Source organism: Lytechinus pictus, chromosome 5 (assembly GCF_037042905.1).
Source record: "Lytechinus pictus isolate F3 Inbred chromosome 5, Lp3.0, whole genome shotgun sequence".
In the NCBI taxonomy this organism is placed as follows: Eukaryota; Metazoa; Echinodermata; class Echinoidea; order Temnopleuroida; family Toxopneustidae; genus Lytechinus; species Lytechinus pictus.
The window spans coordinates 47,444,496-47,456,975 of NC_087249.1; the positions used below are offsets into that span (position 1 = coordinate 47,444,496).

Here is a 12,480-nt window from a genome sequence, read left to right on the forward strand (position 1 = left end):
GTCATTTGATTTGAGGCTCAGGCAGGATCTTTAGTAATATCTTATTACACTTATGGCCAAGTTTCATGAACTAGGTCCATATACTTTCTAAGTTATGATGATATTTCAAAAACTGAACCTTATAAGTTAAGATTTCGATATTGACTCCCCCAACATGATCTAAAGTTCATTGACCCTAAATGACCTTTGACCTTGGTCATGTGACCTGAAACTCAGGCAGGATGTTCAGTAATACTTGGTTAACCTTATGTCCAAGTTTAATCAACTAGGTCCATATACTCTCATTTCAAAAACTTAACCTTCGGTGAAGATTTGATGTTGACGCCGCCGTCGCCGTCGGAAAAGCGGCGCCTATAGTCTCACTCTGCTATGCAGGTGAGACAAAAACACATAAATGCAGAGGCGTAATGAGCCATACATTTTGAGGGGGCAGAAATGGTATACTACTATGGGGCTAAACCTCTGAAAAGATAAGTGCCCTCGAAGTGCATGAACTCGAAAATACCTTCAAAAAACAAAATCTGCATTTAGGAAAAAAAATTGACAAAATATTCAAAAAGTATCATATTTCACCTTTCATTTCCTTGTCTTTTTTTTCTTAGTCCTCTTTTTTCTTTGAGGGGGGGGGGGGGGGTCCATGAGCCCCAAGCACCACCCATATGTACGCCAGTGCAAGCATGAATATAATTACCCAAGTCACAGATACTGCCAATGAAGCCTGTTTGGCAAATACACGTATACTGATGCTCTGGCAAAGGGTCACATGAGCCTCCATTCGAACAAGGATTGGTAGGTCTATCACACGGATGTATTACTGAAAAGAAAATTGAAACGAAGGAGAAGAACTCATTCAGTGCTAAATCCACAGCACAGAGAGCCCACACTTATTGCGAGCAAAGTTGGTGAAATTCAATGACACAGTTGTATTCTTATCGTCATTAATATGCAATGGGTAAGTTGATACCACGTACCCCACTTCCCCTATTTATATTCTGTATATGAAACACTAACGACCTAATTTTGTTTACACATATATATGAATATATCTCCATTGTATCAAATTACAATTGATCATGTTAATGATACCAACCAAGCCAACCCTATTTCAAAATTTGTTGGCCGGATGATTTGAACAATTGTAATTTGTGGGGAGGTGGCATCACCACCTTGCACAATGCATAGTCCTGATCATAAACTGTTTCACCGAATTAATGTAAAATTCTGTGTTCTTCATCTACTGTTATTGAAATGTTCAGTATATTATTTGCATAAGTTCAATCTCTTCATTCAATGTTCAAATCATATCATTTCCAGCCTGAAGCACCCTTCTTATGCCACATTTCAAATCGACTGCATTCAACTTTTCTTTTGTTTCCCTTTTTTTTTTACTGCATTCAACTTCATGTATACATTCAGGTGGGTGTTTCATAAAGCTGTTCGTAAGTCAATTGCGACTTTAAGAACGACTGGTGATCCTTTCTTGTGATAAATGGTATATTCATTGGCGATGGTTTAGCGCGTAAGAAGGGTTCACCAGTCGTTCTTAAAGTCGCTCTTCACTTACGAACAGCTTTATGAAACGGCCCCCAGGTCTTACGCCCTTTCCCAATGATATTTCTGGATCTACCCAACCATACACCCCTGTAAAATAATCCACTTACAGCTCTCGCAGTGGTCCCCGGTGTACTCCGGTAAACATGAGCAGTACACTACCGGGGTAATGACCCAACCGTTGCTGTAGGAGCAAGTAGCTCCATTTTGACAGGGGCTCTGGTCTAGAATACAAGGATCAGCTGCATTGTGGGAGAAAACGGGTGGTATAGCATGTGGTTGTATTTACTTGGGCTACTTCTCATGTGTTAAATAGATTCGGTCTCTTCTAAATATTGCCTATATGCCGTTTGGCCTACAATATACTTCGCGTTGTACGCCTCTGCCTCTTCTGGGGCCCGTTGCAGAAAGAGTTGCAACCAATCGCAACTCTAAAAATCACGCGCAACTTGATTTTCAACCAATCAACAGCGCGCATTTGGGACTTGCGACTGATTTTTTGACTTGCGTTTAAACGCAACTTTTTCTGCAACGGACCCCTAATACTTTACTCTGCAGTGATACGAAATATGACGACTATGACCTCGAGTTTGATTAAATGGGATAGCGATGGAGAATTTTCCTCTATGTAGATACCAGTCTTTTTGACGCGGTTTTTAAGGCACATTTGCTCCAAAAAAAGTGCTGATATATAGTATCGAAAACAAGCACAACCCTATTTTTTAGATGTTCACACCTCTTTCGTATAACTTTCTGTACAACCATGCAAAATTTGGTGAAAATGACTTGGGTTTTGAATAAAGTGCAGCATTTATTGCACTTATTAAATTTATTATATAAATTTCGATATTTTCTTTAAAAATATGTTTTAGTCGTCTTTCACACCTTATTTTCAAAATTAAAGGTGCTGCTACTCTTTAAAAAGCAAACGAATAGCAACATGAGTCGATTCTTTATCCTAAAATATCTGTAAAATTTACATTGATTTTGAAGGAGTAATAGTGGTATAAATTCAATGTTGTGATCTCGAGGGGTCTAAAAATGCAAAATTATTTTTATTGCGCATTTCCCGAGACAATTCAGGCGGGTGAACTTCAAAGCTCGATGGCCAAAATTCTAGCACATGAACCTATGTTACTTTTTGTATATTTGGAAAAACTGAATTGGTAAACCAACTCTGTGCAAAATTTTGTGAAAATGATATTGATTTCATTTTAACATCACCACTGATCACCGCAGTGGTCAGATCATGCCAAGAGGACGCGCACTACTGGTGTATTAATCAATAAGATTCGGAGTTGCATTTCATATACACGTCGGTATTTACTTGCGACTCTTAAATCACACTTCAATCATTGTGAAACATCACTAGGTTCTATTAAAAACTTCCAATTTCATTTCCGTTCATACTAAAACAAAAATAATAAAATATATACATATTTCCATGTCGGCCAGGCTGATGGAATAATAAATACATGTGGACATACCATAATCAGCCCAGCCCCCCCCCCCTTGGTCAGGCATGACAAAAAAAATATATATATTTTTTCTATCCAGCTTATGATTTACCAACCATATTGGCATGAACGACCGATAAAAGAAGGAGAACAATGGCAGGAGTAGTCGTAAGGGATAGTATCCAGAATATTGGTACAACTTCCTCTTCCGGAGCACTGTTCCAGTGTGCAAGGATAAGCTGTAAGGTATGGGATTGATAAAAAGGATTGGTTATATACATGTACATGTATATATACTTTTTAAATTTGTTTATGTAAAAGTGTTGCTTTAAAAGTAAATGAAAAACAGACCAAATAAACAGTTCATGTGAAGAGTGCGAAATTGATTAGAAGTTTCCATGTTTATTTTCTGCCATCAATCAGAGTGCTACCCAAAAAGCAGTTTTCTTAATATCTGTCTATTAACATGATTAACTATCTTGGCATTTCACCAAACTTCTTAACCTGATTAATTGTCGATTAAAAATATTGGAAGTTGACAATTATGTTAACTTTAACAAATTTTTGATAAATCCTTGATAACGTATCTGTTCCATGATTCTGCAGACACGTTGTATAAAACATATCTCACACAATTAACAAAGCTCTTGAACACGTTAAATTAACGACGGCAACTCTAACTGCTAAAGTTGTAATATACCGAAGTAAATGAAATAAATACACAAGTTCTACCTAAACAAAATCCTAGATAAGGGGAGCGTTTAATGAAATGACTTGTCGGACGTTTTATCTGACAGTTACAATAGCAACAGTGATTCTCAGCAAAAATCAAAATCACGGGAAGTTGTTCGATCTGACAACTTGTCGGATGAAAATGTTGATGAAACGCTCACTTGGGCCCTTTAATACTTTATTGAATGCCAAGCTGTAACTCACCGTTTTCACACTGAGATCCATAGTATTCTGACGTACAGTGGCAAGAGAGGAATTCCCCGGTTTCTGTGTCACCCTGGCACGTTCCTCCGTTCGAACACACGGGACCAATGCAACCAAGTGCTAAAATATGAATAACACACTGTTAAAACTAGGGTGTTAAAAACTACACCAGTTGGTGTCTACAGAGGAGCACATTTTCAGTTGTTAAATTACACCCTAGAGATTGAACATGACACCAAAGAAAGTAACACCATTCAACAATTTAATCATCACCACCATTTTTCAATTTTTAGTTAATCCCTTTATTTTTTATAAGAAAACTAAAAACGTTATTATAACTAAATAAAATGGAATCTGATGAAAAAAAGTACCTCACAAACACACAAGCACACCCTCACACCAACATACACCCCATGCTGAACATTTTAGTTGCGTAGAAGACACAAAATATTAACATGGGCTTTTGATTTTTATGAGAGCATACAAATAAAACTGAGAGGGGGAAGATGGTGAGAGAGACAGATACATGAGACAAAGAGAGGAGGGTGGGGAGAGAGAGAGGTGGAGAATGGAAGTTTCTCTCATTTGAGTGAATTCCGAATAGAATATACCAAAATTAAGATCGAGTAAAGAAGAAATCTTGAAATCATGAAGCAGGCAAAGAGGGAAGAGAACTTGAAGCTCAATCTATTCAGCCTTTTCCTTAATTTATGTTTTCCGTTGGGAATATAGAATACGGTGTACACTCACCGTAGCTTAAAACAATAGTTTCACCGTCCAAGATGGCAATTGCAGCATGACAGTCTGTGGAATATGCCGATACGTCAGCGCATTAAAACTTACCCGTTTGACATTCATCTCCAGTGAAGCCCTCACGGCACAAACAGGTGTAGAACTCAGAGACAGCGACGCAAGTTCCTCCGTTATCACAAGGACTAGAGCTCCAGCATGGATGAACTAATTCGTCAAAAAGGGAGAGAATATCAATACTAATTCTTTCTCAATCGTTGTGATTCCACATGATTCGGGCTTTTTCACAGACAGGCTGCTCCTATCATTGCAAATTTGTAATTTTCTGAATATACCAATACTACTACTACTACTACTACTACCACTACTGCTACTATTACTATTACTACTACTACTACTACTACTACTACTACTACTACTACTTCTACTACTACTACTACTACTACTACCACTCCTACTACTACTATTACTACTACTACTATTACTACTACTACCACTCCTACTACTACTATTACTACTACTACAACAACTACTACTGACTACTCCTACTTACTCCTTTTACTACTCCTACTCCTACTACTACTACTACTACTAATATTAATGATAATAATAAGAAGAAGAAGAAGAGGAAGAGAAGAGAAGAAGATGATAAGAGTGAAGAAAAATATAAACAAAAATAGATTAAGAATTAGAACAAGTATGAAAGTGATAATTATACTACTGATGATTATGGTGGAGGTATGACCATGATATTATAATGAGAAAAGGGACAAGATCAAAGAGAACAAGAAGGATATATTACCATTTTCACATAAAGGACCAGTGATGAGGGGTGAACTGCTGATACATTCTGCTTCAAAGGAATCACTGACTTTGCAGAGGCAGTCATTCTCGCATGGATTCGGTATACATGGATCATCTGAAATATAAATTAGAGCACACTCTTAACATGTTGGGCAACACACTGTCCACACAAGATTTGGTTAAAAACCTTATCCAACTCTGGATATTTTTCAACCAATGTTTAGTATTCACCCAAATCACTCATTATTGGTTTAAAACTTCCCAGAATTGGATAAAGTGTTAACCAATTGTTGTGTGGACAACATTTTTAAGAGTGCAGAGTGATACGACGACGACTACTACTACTTCAACTACTACTGCTACTTCTACTACTACTACTACTTCTTCTTCTTCTTCTACTTCTTCTTCTTATTCTTCTACTACTACTACTACTATACTATACTACTACTACTACTACTACTACTCACCGCCGCTACTACTACTACTACCACTACGACTACTACTACTACTTCTGTTACGTACTATTATCATTATACCTGTACAAGCACCTTTATCCTTATTATACATACATGAAACAGATATATTGTTTTATTACAAGACAGTAAACATTATTGTTATTCTACGGCGTTTAATGTGGGGAAACAGATTAATTGCGTTAGCGGTAACTTTCAAACAAGAATGCAATTCGCCTGGGGCCCGTTTCATAAAAAGTTACAACTGTTGTAACTTTGCCATTATGGCAACTACTATGGAAACGGCTCAGCAGCCAATCAAAATCAAGGTTTTCATGGTAGTTGCCAAAATGGCAAAATTACAACAGTTGTAAGTTCTCTGTATGAAACGGCCCCTGATGGCTTGCAGCATTTTATCACCATTTTTGCGGTCAGGAGATGACAACATATGACAATGGATAATTTGGGTGAGTTTTATGTGTACGGATACACTATTGTTTAACCATAGTTTAGCTTACGAACATGCTCCTTTTATGAAAACAAGAAATGTTGTGGCCCAGTGGATAAGTCGACGGACTTTGGATCACAAGGTCCGGGGTTCGAATCTCACCATGACACTCGCGTTTTTTGGCAAGGCGTTTAACTACAATTGCCACTCTCCATCCAGGTGTAGTAAATGTATACCAGAATGTAAGAAGGAAATCCATGAATGCTCGAGCAGTCCTGATCAGGGTATCCGTGCTAAAGCCGGGGATAAGATGGAGTGCACTTATATTAGAACAATTACATTGAGCACGTACTATATAAATGTTATGGAATTTACGTTTACTCACCAATACCGCAAAATAGTCCAACACTACCGGGAACACAGTCGCATACGATTTCATTGCTGACCACACTACAGGCCCCTCTCCCATTACAAGAACTGGTCAAGCAAAACTTCACGGCTGAAGTAAAATTGGAGGTCAAAATGTATTATTTATAGCAGCGGATTATGCAAACCACTCTTATCTAACACCATTTCGAAAAATTGTCGGATTTATCCATATACTACAAAAGTACTACAGGTTACCTGCTTTTTAGGCTAATTAAAATGAAAAAAAAAGTTCTAAAGGTAGGGAGAGTGCGAGCAGATGGGGTCGTACTGTGTAGTGAGCCAGAATGCACATAAACCAAAATGTTTGGGGTTCCTTAATAACAAGAAGGATCAACATCGAAAGTAACTAACACAATCCCACACCAATCCCGTATAAGCGTTTTTGGAGGGGATCCAATGGGTCGAATTGACAAATGTTTGATCATGGACATGACGGAGCTTTATTGATGGGTGAACATAATTTGACAAGCAGTAGCATAGGGCTGACCAAAACGGACGACATAGTCTTATTTCTTTTTCAGCCTTTCCGGGGCCTCACCAGCCAATTATATATTTGAACATATACATTGTGATTCCACATCAAGTCTAGATTTAAGACAAAACATTTAACTTAGTTTGCAATGCTTATTAAATGTTAATACAGTTGAAATTGAAGTTTTGCTACGTGCTTGTCACTAGTTCCCATGTTCTCATTAACACACATACAAATATTTTACACGTAAACGCCCACACACAAACAGGCATGCATCATATAAAGAAAGCTAGAAAAATATCATATATATACATACGGAGAATGTAATGAATATACATATATATACATAAACACACATTATAACAATAATAAACAAACTAATACAAAAAAATCGAAGAATGCTCACAAATTTCACTCTGACTAGTTTCGTTCTAATTTTTCAGAAAGACACTTTCTGAATTATTGAAACGAAACTAGTTAGAGTGAAATGTATGAGAATTCTTTGATTTTCCTTCTATTAGTATATTTATCACTTTATTTCCTTGGTGGAAAACACATTTTCATTATTTTGTGTGATGGTGTGTGTATATTTATACTGTGAAATAAATGACAATCACAAGAGCTATCATCCCTTTTCGAAAGAAAAATGTCTATGTGGGTAAAGGAGAAGAAGTAATTGTTGAGTTTGAAGATCTTTTTATCTGTCTGTCAATTGGACGAGGGTTTGCCAAGCCGTAACCCGTTCATAATTCATAATTCATTGAAAATGCTTAGCATTAATCCTGATATATAAAGCATATTAATTTTCATGTTACATTGATTGGCCTCTTGACATTTGAGCTGAATTGAATTATATATTCATGAGGAAAGTCTTCCTAATGAATAGACATGAGTCATGAATATTACTGGTCACATAGTAAACATGTCAAAGGTGTTTCGTCCTAGTAGTCCACTATTCTGCATGGGATTAATTTAATTGCGGGACACTAAAGGGGATATAACCAGCAAAATGCTACAAGTAGTGGTACTACTACTACTACTACTACTACTACTAGTAGTAGTAGTAGTAGTACTAGCCGTAACAGACCCATCACCGCCCCGAAACTTCCCGGGAGATCGGCCTGGTCAGACTCGAGTCAAGGGGAAGCACCACTAACTGCACAACTCGACTCCAGCATTCCCTCACTGCACCGCGGAGATCGATAATCGACGCATATTGGAATCGCATGAAAGATTACATTTTTTCCATATCCTGTGGGTAGATTTACAAAAACATCTCGTCTTTTCAGTGAAGATTTAATTTCAACGACTTGCAAATCCTTAAATCGGTCACTATTTAGCATTTTAGAGGCATATTCAAATGCTCTTTGATATTTCGTCGTCACTCTTCGCCAAGAATCCACGGGTCGCCATTCAAGATGAGCTCATATTCAATATGTCGTCATAGCAGCCCGCGCTCTCATTGGATGATTTTCACCGACCAGGTTTTGGTCGGAATATTGGTAAAAACAATAAAAAACAAAAGAAAGTCGGTGAAATTCCATAGACGGATCCAGGGGGGGGGGCCGGGCCTCCCCTATTGGCGGAGCAAAAAAAAAGAAGAAAAAACGAAAGGAAGAAAAAAGGGGAAAAAGGAGGGAAAAGAGAGGAGATAAAATAAGAGTAGGGGAAAACTTGGAAAATACAAATAATCTTTCATTATATAAAATTTTCGCTCGCGCTTCGCGCTTGCATTGACTGTTAGGTGATTTTCATATCTTGTTCGATATGGAGTTTAGATATAAAGTTTGGAAGTCAATATATATAACATATTTCACCTCGGAAATCGAACTTTCATTATTTTGTGTGATTTACAAATTGTTTTTAAAAAGTGCTCTGTAAAAATGTCAGTTTTATGGTCTGAATATTAACATTTTCTGCTCGTGCTGTGCGCTCGCAAATTTTGATTTATCAGGTACCTATTATTTTCCTGTGTTCCATAAAGTTTTCAAAATATCCCTTTTCAGGTCTGATTGTCTAAACGTATCAGCTAGCGCTGCATGCTCGCATTTTGATTGGCGAGTTATGTATGTCTCAATATTGATTATACAACAAACTACTTAAAACCCCATTTTCATGACAGTTTAATCAAAATTTTTGGCTAGCGATTTGCGCTCGCATTGATGGTTGAAATATATTAACTTGATGCATCCTATTTATAATTACAAAAGTGCTTGAAATGTCCAGTTTTCAAGCCATAATAACATCAGATTTCGTGCCCTCACTAGGCATTAATAAATAAGATATTGCTTTGATAATTAAAATGTCCCTTTTGTTTCATCTCTCACTTAGCAAGAGGAATAGGACGATAGTCATCATTTTCATAATTATGCATGTCCTAAGGATGTCCCGGTCCTATGTTAAAACTCAAAGTAAAAACATGAATAATATTAAAAATATTAGCTCTTTATTAAGTGCGATCCATATCCACCTCACAATTTTCCTACAAAGTGCTTGCAATTTAAAGCTGAAATTGACTCTTTTTTTCAGATCGGAATATCAAAAGGTTTAAGCTCGCGCTTCGCGCTCGCTTTGATTTTCATGATAAAAGATGTATTTAGAATGCCAAGAAGATTCTAGGTCTGAATATGAAACACATGCACGCATGTTTATTCAGATAGTCAACGTGTTCTCTATTAAATCATTATCCAGTTTCAGATCACAATATCAAAAATTTTCTGCTCGCGCTTTGTGCTCGCATTATTAATGTAGGAAGATCCCCTATTACTCATTCTTTTCATGATTTACAAAACATGAATAGTGTCACGTTTTTAGGTGTAAATCTCGATTTTTTTTCCCGCTCGCTTCGCGCTCGCATTAATTGTTTAGTTATATACTTATCCTGTTCACGATTACAAAAATTAATTAAAATTTTAAATTCTTTATGTAGAAATGTCAAAAATTTTCAGCTCGCGCTTTGCGCTCGCATTATTTATTTATTGAAATATGTAACGTTTTCATGGCTAAGTGCTAGCAGTCTTTAACAGGTACATTTTCGATCAGTTCAAAACGTATATAAAAAATTTCTGCTCGCGCTCTGCGCTCGCATTATTTATGTAAGGAAGATCCCCACTTACTCATCCTTTTCATGATTTACAAAACTTGAATAGAGTGCCTCGTTGAGTAGGTCTAAATCTCTAATTTCCACTTGGTCTAATTTCTATTTAGTCTAATTTCCACTTGGTCTAATATCCAATTGGTCTAATGACCACTTGGTCTAATGACCAGTTAGGCTAATCGTCACTTGGTCTAATTTTTATTTGGTCTAATTCACACTTGGTCTAATGTCCATTTATTCTACTATAGCATCATTCATTATTATTTATTTTATCTAGAATTAGCCAATATGATACGCAATGGATAAATACCATGCATCAGTTAATACATATCGCCAGGATCCGGAGGGGTAGAGCTGGGGTAGAGCTGGTGAGCGCAAAACCTCACCGTGAAGTACTATCGATGACAAGATAGTAGCTCATCAAAAAAATTATTATAATAAAATAATTCTCATAATTAGGCCTGTATATCGATTATAAGATGATGATAAAAATTACATCATACTCATAATCATTACATCACCGCATGCACATTTACAGAACAATAAGTTGGGGACCTTGTAGCTTATAATGGTCGAATGGCGGGGTTTCATCAGAATAAAATTATTATGAAGAAAGGAACGAAAATATAATGTAATTGATTGTGTGGATACGTATCTGGTAAACATGTTTATGCCTCTTTTAAATCATTGTTATGCACCATTACGGACGATACTTGAACTTGATGGCCTAGTTATGCAGTTTGGGGGATTCCAAAACTCACAAAGCCACTAGATCATGCAATTTTGTTATGAAGATTTGTTTAGTTATTTCAATAGTTAGTTTGGAGGCAAATAACAGACCAGTTAGATATAGTTTGATAACACTGTACAGGTCTATTGGGTTAGCTGCGACAACATCACTGCGACCATCTTGGTAGCAGCCACATCATTATGACGTGTAATAACATAGTATACATGTAGTCTACCCTTGCAGACCTTTATCAGTTATCACCACAGTAGTCATTCATCTTATATATCTTCGCATTCTGTTTTTTGTTCTACTTCTTCGCCTCTTCCTTAAAATGGATTGGCAAGGTTTCCACCACATCAGGGAAATAAAGGAAATCAGGGATTTTTTAAAACGTTTTTCCAGTCAGGGAGTCAAATCCGGGGAAAATTACTCAAATGAGGGCAAAATCAGGGAATTTGATCGGCCCAAAAGTCGAAAGCATGATAGTCAGTCAGACTCTGTTATATTTTGTTGTATATTAAAACAACATTCATTGAATGACATGTTATGGTGGTTTTTTTTTGTGTAGCCTCTTCTACTACAATACAAGTATAGGCCTACTGGTACACTATACATGCATAACTAAAATAATAATAATACATGTAATTCACTGCAACAACTTAGAAAACATGAGAAACTGGGAATGGGTTTAAATAATTATCAAGGAATTTTTCAACTTCATCAGAGAAAAATCAGGGATTTTTGTTTTCTTGAAAAGTTGGGAACCATGATTGGGTTAAGCCAGCGTTGACTATCTACAGTAGATCGTAAACATAGAGGTCGATAAATAAAAATCATATTTTTTCACCTCTATATTAGCGTTATTTTACATAAATATAGCAAATTTGATTGTTTTTCACCAAAACCTTCAAAAATCCCCTGAAACAGACAACAACAAAAATCCCCAAAGTTTGTTTAATCCCCAAATAATTTTTTTGGTCCCCACAGGCTTTAGAAAATCCCCATATTTTCAAAATTCAGTAGTGGACGAAATATACGTCACTCTAACTGTACTCCAATATCGAGGGGCGCGCGTGTGAAGATTCGAAGCCGGCGCGCGGAAAGTATAACTTTAAAAATTTCACCAGAAAATTGAAAACAAGTCACCATGCAGACTTTACAAATTAGACCAAATGGCATGTAGACGAAATGAATGTTAGACTATCTGGAAATTAGACCAAGTGGAAATTAGACCAAGTGGCTATTAGACCAAGTGGTCATTAGACCAATTGGCTATTAGACCAAGTGGCCATTAGACCAAGTGGATATTAGACCAAGTGGTCATTAGACTAATTGGCTATTAGACCAAGTGGTC

At 36.7% G+C, this 12,480-nt stretch overlaps 1 long non-coding RNA gene across 1 annotated transcript; it reads right to left on the reverse strand.

Moving 5' to 3' along the window:
* Positions 1-698: 698 nt before the first annotated feature.
* Positions 699-4,040, reverse strand: LOC135154147 (uncharacterized). The gene is made up of 4 exons (XR_010293563.1): positions 3,945-4,040; positions 3,125-3,247; positions 1,662-1,793; positions 699-814 (listed from the first exon to the last, which is right to left on the reverse strand). It is a non-coding gene; the product is annotated as an uncharacterized LOC135154147 (long non-coding RNA).
* Between the last annotated feature and the right edge of the window lie 8,440 nt (positions 4,041-12,480).